Genomic DNA, 13,104 nt, shown 5'->3' with positions numbered 1-13,104 from the left:
CGAAAATATTTTATTAATTCACTCATTAGTCATGAAAAGGGTTTATGTATCATAGTGGTATACTTAGACTATTAATTAATTATGGCTCAAGTTTTTTTTCATACAATGATTGTTTTGACATTCCTATTGATTATATAATATAAAAAAAATTGTTTAATGGAAATCGATAGGGAATTCAAAAACAGTCTTATTGATCTTCCACCTTTCTTAATATAACACGTGACCGTATATAAATGTCGTACTATATACACGTGACCGTAGAACGTACGCGCTGTTAAAATAAATGGAGTAATTGCGAGTACGAGTACCTAAGGAAGAACTAGTGTCAGCGATTATTTATTAATTACAGGAGTAAAAGTCAATATCTTTTATTTAAAGGGCATTGACAACAATAAATTACAATAATAAACACTTATATACTATTAATATAAATTATAATTTTAAACAAAAGAAAAAACTGATTCGGTGTTACTCCGCGTGACGAATAAATAATTCCGAACGGTAAGGATTTTGTTTTTTTACTTTAAAATTATAGTAATATAAATTGATTATATGTACATGAATAGTAATTATTGTGGTTTAAATATAAATAACTAGAGTATTTTTGGAATAAAGACTTTTATTAATTGATAAATAATTGGCAATTTTATTTGACATTTCCTTAGGTATTCGTAATTCTCCCACTCTTCTCTATAATGTAGAGGAGAAGGTGATATTATGTGGCCAGATATTATGACCCCTTTTAATCTCCATCATTAAATGGCGAATTTTAGTGATTACGTATGAAATAATCTGTTTAATAGCTCGCCGTTACACCATGACGCTAAAATAGTCCAACATACAATAATCAGTATATTTATAACGCATTTATACTTTCAAACATTTCGTTTTTAAAGTTACAGTTTATCATTTAATTACACATATTTCCTCATTTTTTTTAAATTTAAGCGTATTATCATACGAATATATGTATATTTAAGTATGTTCTTTGTTATTTAATTGGCTGTATACATTTCGAGTTATGCAAAATTAGTCAATAGCATGGCATTTTGCTAATGTGACTCCCTAAGCGTATTGATTGCTCTCTCTTTTTTTTCAAGGATTTTATATCAAATTAATTATTCCATAAATCGATCGGAGCTCTACTGTTAATCTAGAGTTTATGTTGCATGTATTATAGATTTTTAGTTTAATTTTATAATTTTGTAACCAAACGTTTTTTTAAACAAAATTAATTTTTTAAATCTATTTTTATGGAAAGTCATCCCTGCTTCTCTTCGGGCCGTTATGTAATGTTGCCACATTTTTATAAATATAAATAGAGTCCTAAATATTAAATATAATTCGTAATTTAGCGTCTAGAGTCGATCGAACAACATTTTGACAAACGTAATTGTTAAGTTTTAAATTTAAATATTGATTATTAATTAAGTTATTGTATAAAATGTAAATGCGTGGTGTCGTAACAGCACCTTCTTCTCTATCAATACGCAAAGGAGAGCGTGAGTAAACAAGGGTGAAGAGTATTGGGAGCCCGGGACGTCCGTCTCGGTTGAGCGCCACTGAGGTCTCGCCGATCCCCCTCCTCCTTGTCGTCCTGCACCCACTATTGGCCCCACTGGCTGGCGCGTCTCACTTCTCGCTGCTAGTATACGCTAGTAGTCGGTGGCGGGCGCTCGTAGAGTACGTGTCGTTTATTGCGATCGAGGGCCAACATTCTTCCTTTTTCTCTCTCTCTCTCTCTCTTTCTTTCTCTCCTTCATGTACGTCATTCGCGCATTCGTATCACAACGACAGTGATCCTACAGTCTGACGCGACGCGACGCGTCGGCACGTGCCGGCGTCGGAGTCGTCGGAGATCGGCCGTAACGATTCGAATTTTTCGGAGCACGAACGACCCCGGATCGGCGCGTTCCACTCTCGCTGCCTCGCATCGGTGCGTTTGTTTTGACATGTGTGTAGGCTGCCATATTGGATTACCGCATCGCTGCTGTTGCTGTCGTCGTCGTAGTCGTCGTCATCGTCATCATCACCGCTGCGGAGCACCCGGGCGTGAGACGCGATTTTCGCGCTAAAAAAAAGGTGAGAAAGAACGACGAGCGCGCGCGCGCGCGCGACATCGGCGCGACGACGCGCCGAGGCGTCGTCCTCCGTCCTCTACGTGTACGCACATAAACGAAAGCGCGGCGTTTTCGGGCTCGCTCAATAACGAGCGTCGTCGTCGTCGTCGTCGTAGTAGTAGTCGTAGTTGTAGTCGTCGTCGCCGCCGCCGTTACCGAAGCGCGCTTTTTTTTCAGCGCGAGCGCGACGCATTCGACAATATGTACGCGCGTTTAAATCGAGGTCTCTCGCCAGCCTCTAGCGCGTGTCACGCTAATGATGCCAGATTCTGATTCAATGTGCATCGAGAATCGATTCTTTTTCACACCTAAGAATCAAATTGTCAGCCAATTCTGAGAAATTTGATTTATCGTCGATTCCTTTTTAGCTAGAATCGAGGAGATCGACAGTCTTTGCAATACCGTGTAGGTATCCAGATACGGTGAACGCTAAAGTCACGTTATTTAGTGGATAGTCGAACTGCGCATGCGCAGTTTTGACTTTCCACTAAATAACGCGACTTTAACGTCGACCGTATCTGAATATACGGTATCGCAAAAATTCCCCAATGCGGTCGTCAAACGATTGAATATACGATCGATTCTTATCTGTAGAACCAACCAATTACGTTCAACGACATGCCTCTCCGCGAGAATCCAATCTGGAAATCGAGACAGACAGCAAAAAGCTGTTCAACAAAGGAAAAGAGATAGTTGGCAATAATTATACGATAGACGAATGAATAGGATAAAAAGAAGTATCCATTTATTTTTGTTCACCACCGCTACATTATTCTTCCTTTGAAAGCCGTGCTTCTTCTAGTGTTTTCTTTTTTCGTTGAAAAACAGTGTTCAATATTAACGGGCTCAATATAACTCGATTCTTTAGAATCGATTCATTTTTCCCCTCTTGAATCAATTATAAAAATCGTGGCCTCAAAAATGAATCGATTCTCAGGAATCGATTCATTTTTCAGAAAACGGCATCGCTAGATCACGCGCTTTTTGTGGAAACGAGGAGTGGAGCTGAGTGAAGCTAGCGGTGAAACTCTTCGATCGCACGATATTCACATCGAATGGATCGCAATTTACGCCAGCTGCTTCTAACAGTCCTCTTGATTTCCATATGTAGATATATTAATTTATTACGTGCTCCAGAATGGCTCTGTAAACACTGAGAAAAGAACCAAAAATGCGAGAAAAAGCTGTAATAAAATTGTAGAACGTATAAGCACAGCTAGAGGTTTGTAGAACTGAAAAATGTATTTGCAAAAGTGCATTTGTTTACATAAAAATATGATAATAATAAACTCAATAATAATACTTCCAAATTCAACAAACAAATTGATAAAAAGAAGGATGTTAGGAGTCGGCGCGGTAAATAACTAAATAAATAACTGCGTCATTTACATGATAAAACCTGAAATACAATTGAAAAGTACAACAGAAGCAGAAAATATACGGTTTCTAATAGGTTGAAATTTGTTATTCGGATGACTCAAGCGCCGAAGATAATCGTAAAATTTAATTTTAAAAGCGCTCGGAAAAGTTGCGACATGAAAATGAACTGATAAGATATTTCGCAGGTAAATAGGCATTTTAAATTTTAACATCAAACGCTGTTCGAATTGTATTCGTTTTAAAAATATATAGTCCAATTTATATGTATAAACATTGCAATAATAAATACAATATAATAGGACTTTTAAATTCAACAAACAAATTAACAGTTTTAGAAAAAGAAGAGCATTAAGAGTCGGCGTGGTAAATAATGCGCGCAAATTGCGATACAAACACTTTAATAATTAAACGATATATGAAATTAAAGTCGCAAATTTTAACTAACCGGATAACATATAAATTATAAATATGTATGTTTTAGCTCCAATTTTTTGCCATCATTAGCACACATAATTAACAATTAGAATAAAAATACAAAACCACCGCAAAAGATCCGTATCAATCATTCGTGTGAATTGTTGTGTATTCTGCTGCAATCTTATGAATGAGGTAAAAAATTGATTTGAATTCTTCAAAGGAAAGAAACGTTGATTACCACAGTTACAACTACCACCATGTGTATGTACACACTCACATATAAATATACTATATATACATATATATATATTATATATACACATTATACATACATTTGTTTTTATACGACAAAAGTCGAGTTCATGCATTTTGGCTGAATCTATAAGATCCGTATATCGAGAAATGTAGTTCCAGATGTGTTGAAGTTCAGTGCTGCTATTTTTGATGATTACGGGTTAAGAGAGTGAGAGAAGTGAATGCTCTTTCGCGACAGCGGTAACTGGAATTCGTTCCAATATAATCCTCTTGAAAGAGAGGGAGAGAGAGGGGAAGAAATCGATATTTATTAAACGTTCCGAGACATAATTCTTTCAAGCACACAGTAATTTACTAAAATTGATATATAAATTGATTAGATACAAAAGAAGAAAATTTAACAGAGGGATAGAAAGAGAGAGAGAATTGATATTTATTAAGTTCTCCGGGGTATAATACCTTCAAGTGCACAATAATTCATAAAAGTAATACATACCTTGACTAGATACAAAAGAAGAAAATTTAAGAGACAGAGAAAGAGAGATAGGGAGGAGCAGGGGGGGAGAGAGAGAGAGAGAAAGAGAGAGAGAAAAAAATTCGTAATACGCTCAGCTTACATAACGCAATTACCTCAGTGATCTGTAATGATGATGTGAATCACACCTCTCGCTCAGATGCAAGTCGCGCACAACGCACACATCGGTTGCGGCGGATGTTGACGACGTAGGAGAATGAGTGATATCATTCACGAAGGCACTACTCTTGGACGAGCTGCGTTCCCCGCTGTGCGTCATTCTACGTGTATCGAGCGGATTGATAATTATCTTGCAAGCAACTGTTCATAGAAAAAAACTTTATTGTTTTACGTGGAATTTGAAGACGTGTTCTCGACTTAATTTTTTGGATGTCAAATACTTGGATATCAAATATTTGGGTCAAATACGTACGCTTCGAATCTCTCTATCGTGCCAAGGTTTTCTCACGAACTTTCGCCGGTCGATTTCTGATTTAATGGTATTGATCTGATTTAATGGTATCGAGTTATAAAGGGAAAAAAAAGAGAGAAAAGAAGACGCTGGTCTAACAATAAGTGCAACGATCGATTAACGTGCAAACGAGAGAGCGAAAGAAGCTCTTTTTCGTTGTGATTTTTTTATATCGGTTTGCATGCAGTCGCATGCAACGCTAATATATTTTTTTTCCTTCGTGGAGCTTATCCAACGGGAAGAAATAAAGGAAATCGTAAGCGAACAGGTTACGGTCGTAGCTTAAAATTAGACTTGGTACACAAGCGCCCGATTCATTTGCGACGGGTCGTATTCATGTTTCTTTCCCGTGGTCACTCCGTTTCACTGCGGGAACAAAGGAAAGCCAACGAGCCTGAAAGCGAGATGGAGAGGAGGAAGAGAAAGAAGGAGGAAGTAGAGACATGTACGTACACAGTATGCGCTCGTTTCGTGCGTGACGAAAGGGCGCGGAAGGGTCGCGAAGACGCAGCTGTTCACTCGGGGGGTTCACATTCGGATTTTAAGTATAAATACGTTTGCCCGCCACGTAATACCGTAATCCCTACAATCAAGCCGTCATAAAAGGTTTCGGCGTTCACACGTTTCGCTTCGTCGTCGATGCAAAAAAGGCGAAATATCGTAATGTACAGAGAGAGAATGCATACAACATCACGGAGAAAAATTGTTGAGTAATTTTTATCTTACGAGACTAGTAAAAATATTCCGGCTACTTTTGCCGAATTTATGACAAACTTCACTTACCGGAAAGTAAAAATACTGGAAGTGTAAGATAAAAATATACATTACAGTAAATCTATCAAGTGATTATTCTTATAGTAAAGTAAATCGTATTATTCTTAAGACTGTAAGCGCGAACAACTCTCGAGACTTTAGACACTTGTATTTACTTACACAGTATTTACACAGTAAAGTAAATTTTGTCAGCGCTAAGGCAAAAAATACTCGTCGATAAAATAAATTATATTGCAATGTATGGTAATTTATAGATTTACTTTATTTATACAGAATGTATAATAAAGTAATATAATAAAAAGTATTTTACAACGTGGCTGTATCAGGTCCAATTTGAGTTCCGGAGCCAAAACGCAAAGCTATCGACGTAAAAAAATTCAATGTGGATAAGATTTCGGGGACTGTAAAGTGTTGATACACATCTGAAGCTTATCAACACTTTATAGTTCTTAAAATCTTACTCATATTGAATTTTTTTGCATCGATGACTCTGCGTTTTGACTCCGGAGCTCAAATTGGACAGACCTGGGCTATATAATCGCTTATTTACCAGAAAAGTAAAGTAAATTTTACACAAGTGGATGCTTGTCCCTAAATGGGCCTGCCAATGCCATAAAATTTACTAGAATTCTAGCGCATATTACATTTTTCTTCGTAATAGGGAATACATTACAACTTATTACGTTATTTTCGTAAAAATCGACCATTATCTCGCACATCACTGTTCATCTCATTATCCGTAAAGATAAAATTTTATTGCTCTAGTTGGAATTTTGAGATGTGTTCTCGACTTTATTTTGTGTCAGTGTATCTTACATGCTGATCTTAACTATTGCACAAAGATTTTCTCACGAACCTTCGAAAGGTTACGTTACCATACTTAATACAGAGGAATTAATGTTGTTTGAATTACATAAGCTGAGTTAGAGAAAGTACTTCACTATCGTTTATTAATTTCAAACGCTTGCAATTTGCTCGCACCTCACGAAAAGTTAAGTATTTTGGAGAGAAGTAATTGGAGAGAAATTTTCGAAAATGTATTTTAAAGAGAAAAGATAGATCTGTATTTACTTTTTAATTTTATTTCTACGATATTTTATTCCTAAATTACATAAAATTGAAAATTGATATATTTTTGTTTTACTTTGAAGAGCTTTAGTTTGATGAAATATTATTGAACAAAAAATTAATGAAAAATTATTTTAAAGTAGACTCTTTTTAAGCTTTAAAATGACTTTTTAAAAAAATTGTTGCCACGATTTTTCACACAATAACCAAATTTCTTATATAAAAATCTTCAGAAAATATTTTTTACAAAATGTTCTTTACAAATTGTTTTTATAAAATGTTTTTAACTTTTTTTAATTTTGAAATTAAAGAGTTTATATAAAAATTTTTGTTATTGCGTTCTCGATTTACATACATTTCTTCAAAATTTTTTAAAGATCTCCTTTTAACTTAACTTTTCGTGAAATGTGAAAAAATAGCGAGTGAATTTATGAACGGTAGTGTATTTAGAATGAATAAACATGCCATATCTTTGTAATTCAATGAAAATATTATGAATGGCGAGAAAGCTGCAGGAAAATAAAGACTATAAAATGACTAGAAAAAGACATGACGTAATTAAACAAATATATGCATTTGCTTTATACATGTTAATTAAACTGTTAATTTCATGTAACGAATTTTAATAGTCATTTTCAAGTAATAAATAAATCGCGTAATAAATTGAAGTAGGTGGGAGGAACATTTTAATTCTTTCGTACCTCCGACTTTTTCCTAAAAAGGATGCCTTTAATTTGAAGACGATTTTATAGATTTTTGAGAACGCTTATTCCAAATTTACTAACAAAATTTAAAATTGAAATGGTGAATTCAAGATTACGGCCATGAAAAGCTGAATTATCAGTATATTTAAAATATGAGCTTGGATTTTATTTTTTAAATATGTATTATATACGTATATTGTTATGGAGTGCGTCATAAAAACATACACACACTCACACGCTACTATTTAACCTAAAATAGATTTAGAACGGTAAAAGTTCTTCAAATGAATTATAGATTGCGCACACACTTTGATTACATATATAAACCATAATATTTATCATAATAAAGTTGTGATCATATTTAAATAAGATTTTGAAGTTTAATATAATTAGCATCAATTCTATGATTTTTCGACATAGTATCTATTATTCTTCAATATCAAAAAGTTTGATTTTTTACAAAGTTTAAATAACTATATTTTGCTGAAAACACATTACATTTTTCAAAGTATGCGATTCTTTTAGGTTGAACTTTGTTTAAAACAAGTCAAGGTAAAAGTCGATAGGATTATTTGTTTTTAACCCTCTGCGAATCAGATGGAAAATCAACATGGATCATATGCGGGTATATCTCATACTCCATGCTGTACTTCTCTCGTCATAAATATACTATAATTTAGTATGATTAATAACAACGCACTCTCCAGTTGCACGAAACTGGCAACATGCGCGCGGTACTTTTTAAGAAGTTATAGAAATTCATCTTACTGGAGTACGTCACACCCCACCTGGTTCGCGGAGAGTTAAAAGTTATAATTTTTTTCATAGGTGGGATATATATGTCCCGGAGATACGAAAGGATTAAGAGGAAGAAGATAATTCGCTAACATCATTATGGAAGGGACAATGAAGTTGCTAACAGTACCCAGTGTTCTCTTGAGTTCTATAAAAGTTTCACAAAAGTCACAGATGGAGGCCACTCACATCTCGAAAGATTGCAGAGAGACAAAACCCATGTTATCCCTCTGCTTTGTATTATTCGCTCTCCCTATCCGCAGCAAGTTTTATGAGAAATGCGAGATAGGAATCCATAATGAAGGGTATACGATTATACATATAATTGTAAACATTTAACGTTTCATATAATTCTCCAATACAACGAAAGTGCACACGAGAGAAAGATCGATAATACGTTTTAGACGCATACACTTTTTATACGACATGCGTTAAAATCATATCTTAGGATTATTTCTAAAACATTTTATGTGCAATATCTTTGCTGAGATGATAAAACGGAAATATATTTATATACATATGTATATATAGAATTAGCTCGAAAGAAGAAAGAATATCTTCTCCATCGATATTTTCGTGTTTCTCGACTGTTGCGCAAACGTCGCTCTCGTAACATTCCCCTTGCAAAAGCAACATAAAAACATTGAACGTGACCCGATTCACTCGGGTTATTCATAGCGACATACCTACGGGTTAAAAGTCTTCTGACGTAGTGTGTCAAACGCATATTTGTGCACAGCGTGCGTGTGCCTCGACTGAATAACAGATTGAAGATGATGCGTAAACTCGGAGGAGATCCAAAAGAGTTAATTTTTTTTCGTCATCGATTATCGCCTAAACGACGCCTGCCTGCGCCTAACTTCGTTTTATCGTCTTTGGACTATAAAAGATAATTGGATCTCGGCGTTATTCAGCTTGGCAATGAAAGAATTACTTGAATCTTCATCAAAATTTAATGTAAAGTTACATATTTGATTTCATTAATTTAGTTTCTAAGAAAAAACTAATTAACAGGAAATGCTGGAAATTGAAATTTCTCTTGGTTATATTAAAGCTTCTCCTTCCGTTTTTCTCTTCTTCTCCTCTCTCTCTCTTTCTCTCTCTCTCTCGCTTTAACGAGAAAGATTAAGGGTTAATTTTGCTTTACCTCAGACCGCAAGCTTTGTGAATGTGTATCAACTCACTAAAAAGCCGCGAGGCAGTAAACACTCTGTTAGGGATGTTGTCTTTTAGCTATCCTAAATTTGTGCGTGCGCGTGTATAAAATAATGTAAAATAGATAAAAGAATCTATCAAAGAAACTTTTCTCAGTTTAGAGATTTACCTTGTGTCTCATCACACTTTTTAATGGAACTTGATTAAGTTTTTGTTCGTTTGTTACGGCTCGATTCGATTAGGTAATTAGCCGACTGTATAAAATCGATCTTTTTTTACCAAATCTTCAAGAAGTAAGTGGTACTGTTCTCCGGTGTTAAAGAAATGTGAACATTTTATTAAGCTTTTATTATAAGTATTAGAAGTTGCTAAACACACAATATACATAATATATTGAATAATAATAATAACTATACACTTTGAAAATGCATTTGAAATACACTTTATTATAATTTTACTGAGAGTTTCACTAATAGTGGGTTCAATCTTCTCTATTAGGGATTGTTACCTCATAATGTCTTGGCATGATTTCAACCAACTTTTCAGCGTATAAAACAGCGAAAAAAGATTGCCATCTTTTGATCACATAGTACTAAAATTTTAACTGAAAAATAAAATCTCTCTGTAAACATTTTATTTTATATATCGTACATTTTCTCTCGCATTAATAATTTTTAAGATGCTTCTAATTAAATTTGAAGGGAATTATTAATATTTCAGATTGATTGTGTTGAAAGTCCGAAAGTAATCAGCACGCCATCATATTTCTCACAATCAGATAAATTCGTTTAAGATACATGTATATATATATATATATGTACATATATATTAGTTTAATATCCGACTTTAACTGTAAATGCTTGTTATATTGAGTTTATGTATAAATATTTTCGTATTAAGCATAAAATGTGCAATGTGAATATTGATAATAGGGATAATGCTAAACTACTACTGGAAAAAAAAGTTTAGAAAAGCTATCGTTGTTAGGGCGAAAGGGGGAGGGGGGTACTCGAAGATTACGAGCCCCTGGCAAATTTTCTTAACGCGGTATAAAAGAGTTAATTTTTATCTATCGGGGATTTTCTGCTCCATGAAATCGATCCTTCGCCGAGCGATATCTTAGACGACTGGGTCAAATCATCATTTTCGCTTGTGGAAAGAAATATAACCGGCAACGTTCACCGCCGCAAGAAATTTCCATGCAAATGTTTCGTGATCGATATCCTCCACCAATACCGATCGCAGCACCTTTCTCCGCTCTGGTTTCCGCACGCACACCGTCGCCCGTTTCTCGTCACTTTTCCCGTTGTATATGTTCGTCGAGCGGGTGTTTACCCCGGAGGAACAACGGGAGCGTTTTGCCTGGCGCGCGTAGCGTACACAATGCAAATTTCCGAATCAACAATTTAAAGCCGTCTACTCTACTCGTTTAATTAAGGGTTTCGGAATTTCTTCGGCCGCTGGAAACCTCGATTTATTTCCCTCGCGGAGATAAATGGTACAACGAACTTTCAAGTACACTCGATGATAACGACGTGTCTTGAATATTTTTCCCGGATCCTTCTCGGTTTTTATAATTACGTGCAAAACATGCATAATTCTCTTTATTTACATGCAGACAGTCTCCGAGTCTCGCTCTGAGTATTAATATTATATATAACAAGTAGTTCGTTATGAAATGATATTAACATAAGTATAATATATAAAATATAGAATAAAATCTCTTTTATGCATTTCATTTTCAGGAAAAATAATTTTGAAAATCTCTTTCTTATATTTGAATATTTTCGAAAAATTCCAAAGAAATTCTACTAATATAAAAAAAATAATTATAGTTCCAGTAGTTATACAGTTCCTTATAAAAATAAAAAAAAGTCCGTGAGGAATTATTCCTTCTTCGAATCATCAGTTGAAGAATATTATGTATATTTAGGACGATAATGAGACGATATGATCAGGACGACATGAAGATAAATATGCATCATTGATTTTTGTCGTTGCTATTATTATACGACATTGAATCCTCATCCATTGTACGCAATGTGTCGTGTCTTACTACACCCAGTTTTACGTAGAACTTAATTGCTAGGTGCAGCATGTGGTTGACCAATATTTGCTTGACTGTCGCACGTAATCAGTATCTGGCCTTCGGAAACATTTCCCTAACTAAAAATAGTGCTATTACGTTAAATATTATTTTAATACAATGCCTCTTTCACGGTTACGAAAAAATTCCTCAGTTATATTAAATAAACTTTTTTATTTTTAACATCGCTACTTCTAATAAATTAACGTTGTAAGATGCAGTTAAAGCAAAGTTTCGTAGCAATAACAGGAAGGGAGGGGGGTTAGTTTGAACGAAAATCGTTATTTCATTTTTTCGGATATAAGATAGGTAAATCAATTTTGGATTAATCATTTAATAAAAGTATATTATTTTCTTACCTAATGTCGTATTTACTTCGTTACTTATGTTGGGTACGTCTGAATCTGTCGGATCGATTCGCAGAATTCCGTTCAACTTTGTAAAATCGGGGGATGAGGGTAGCGGTCGTGGTAAACGAGAAAACGAATTTTTGGAGACATGGCACTCACACTTAAGTATAATCTCATGAAACAGTCATCAATAAAATTCTCTCTCAGCGATTGTTAATAACTGTGTAAGTTTTGACGATCGGTCTATCCGCTGGATTCTTGACCGCAAATAGATTTCTTCGCAAATAAGTTTCTCACAAGAAGAAACAGAATTTTTATTGCCATCACGTGGAATTCCTGTGCTCCGATTTCCTTCGTCATCAATTAACGTGACAACGGTCGATCGACCTTGTAGCAATCTCAACGGTCGTGTCGTTAGTGGCAAGACAGTTATGCAATAATTTATATATATTGACTAGATTGAGAAATAACATTTTAAAAATATCACATTTTTGTCCGAACTAACGTGTTATGGTAATTTCAGACATGTAATGAGGTTAGTTCGGACGTAATGATAACAGACATTTTTGCAAGGATATGTTTATCACAAAAGAATAAGTTTAATGCTTTTTGTTTAATGCTTGTTCCTTTCTCTTAAGGCTTAGCTTGCATTTCATATCCCTTTTTTTCCTTTCCTTTTCTTTTTGATTTATAATATTACTTTGTGTATAAAAACATAAATGTAAGTCAAGTAATTATATTTACTGATTTGTTCATTGCTGATACATTTCGCCTTTTTGCATCACACACGTATTGCATTATATCTAAGTGTAAGGGCCATCGCACAAAAAATTACATAAACTATTTACATAACCATAGCATAAGACCGCTGGACCAATGATCGTTCGACAAAAAGACGCCATATTGATTTGTATAAGATGTTCATTGATCTAGCGGTCTTATGCAGCTTAAATTATGTCATTTTGTGTGTGATGGCCCTAAGTCGTCGCAGCATATATAACGCGTTTTTGTTTA

General features: G+C 34.6%; 1 protein-coding gene across 3 annotated transcripts in view; it reads left to right on the top strand.

The window, feature by feature from the left end:
- The first annotated feature begins 1,676 nt into the window (after positions 1 to 1,676).
- LOC108730322 (uncharacterized) overlaps positions 1,677 to 13,104 on the top strand; it is a 127,870-nt gene continuing 116,442 nt past the window's right edge. For all 3 annotated transcript variants that reach the window (XM_018459939.1, XM_018459940.1, XM_018459937.1), the window contains exon 1: positions 1,677 to 2,082. The gene's annotated coding sequence lies outside the window, so the exon portion shown is untranslated. The remainder of the gene's footprint in view (positions 2,083 to 13,104) is intronic.

The sequence above is a fragment of the Mycetomoellerius zeteki genome, unplaced genomic scaffold, assembly GCF_001594055.1.
Source record: "Mycetomoellerius zeteki isolate Tzet28-1 unplaced genomic scaffold, Tzet1.0 scaffold89, whole genome shotgun sequence".
Classification (NCBI taxonomy): domain Eukaryota; kingdom Metazoa; phylum Arthropoda; class Insecta; order Hymenoptera; family Formicidae; genus Mycetomoellerius; species Mycetomoellerius zeteki.
This window is presented reverse-complemented; position numbering and strand designations above follow the sequence as displayed.